This window comes from Callithrix jacchus, chromosome 14 (genome assembly GCF_049354715.1).
Source record: "Callithrix jacchus isolate 240 chromosome 14, calJac240_pri, whole genome shotgun sequence".
NCBI lineage: Eukaryota > Metazoa > Chordata > Mammalia > Primates > Cebidae > Callithrix > Callithrix jacchus.
In genome coordinates this window covers 19,064,433-19,065,707 of record NC_133515.1, presented here as the reverse complement: position 1 = coordinate 19,065,707, position 1,275 = coordinate 19,064,433, and positions in this window count along the sequence as shown.

Below are 1,275 nucleotides of genomic sequence, written 5' to 3'. Positions count from 1 at the left end.
GGAGAGGGAGGGGTGGGGCTGGGGCTGGGGGCAGCTTTATCAGCCTCTCCACCCTGGAGTGTCCCTGGACCCTATCTTGGAGCCACTGCCCATGAAGCCAAAGTGTCACTTGGCAGAGCCTGCTGGGTGGATGTTGATCCCATAACATAATCCTCAGAGCCCTGCCTGTGGGCTCGAGGCCACCAAGGTCATGCTGGCACCATGCCAGGGCTGAAGGCTGGGCCTGCCACTCAGGAGCAGTGGGGAACACAGGCCCAGGCTGCCTCTTGTGGCTGCAAGCACATGTGAGAAGTCCTGCTCCTAAAGCTCCTCCAGCCTAATGCCCTGCGACTGTGGCCTTTTTTTTTTTTCTATTGCATTTTAGGTTTTGGGGTACATGGGCAGAACATGCAAGATAGTTGCATAGGTACACACATGGCAGTGTGTTTTGCTGCCTTCCTCCCCTTCACCCACATTTGGCATTTCTCCCCAGGCTATCCCTCCCCAGCTCCCCCCGCCACTGTCCCTCCCCTATTCCCCCCAATAGACCCCAGAGTGTAGTACTCCCTTCCCTGTGTCCATGTGTTCTCATTGTTCATCACCCGCCTATGAGTGAGAATATGTGGTATTTCATTTTCTGTTCTTGTGTCAGTTTGCTAAGAATGATGTTCTCCAGATTCATCCATGTCCCTACAAAGGACAAGAACTCATCATTTTTGATTGCTGCATAATATTCCATGGTGTATACGTGCCACATTTTCCCAGTCCAGTCTATCATGGATGGGCATTTGGGTTGGTTCCAGGTCTTTGCTATTGTAAACAGTGCTGCAATGAACATTCGTGTGCATGTGTCCTTATAGTAGAATGATTTGTAGTCCTTTGGATATATACCCAATAATGGGATTGCTGGGTCAAATGGAATTTCTATTTCTAAGACCTTGAGAAATCGCCACAACATTGTCTTCCACAATGGTTGAACTAATTTACACGCCTACCAGCAGTGTAAAAGTGTTCCTATTTCTCCACATCCTCTCCAGCATCTGTTGTCTCCAGATTTTTTAATGATCGCCATTCTAACTGGTGTGAGATGGTATCTCAATGTGGTTTTGATTTGCATCTCTCTAATGACCAGTGATGATGGGCATTTTTTCATATGTTTGTTGGCCTCATGTATGTCTTCTTTTGTAAAGTGTCTGTTCATATCTTTTGTCCATTTTTGAATGGGCTTCTTTGTTTTTTCATGTAAATCTGTTTGAGTTCTTTTTTAAAAAAAAAAAAAAAGAATAAAGGTTGGAA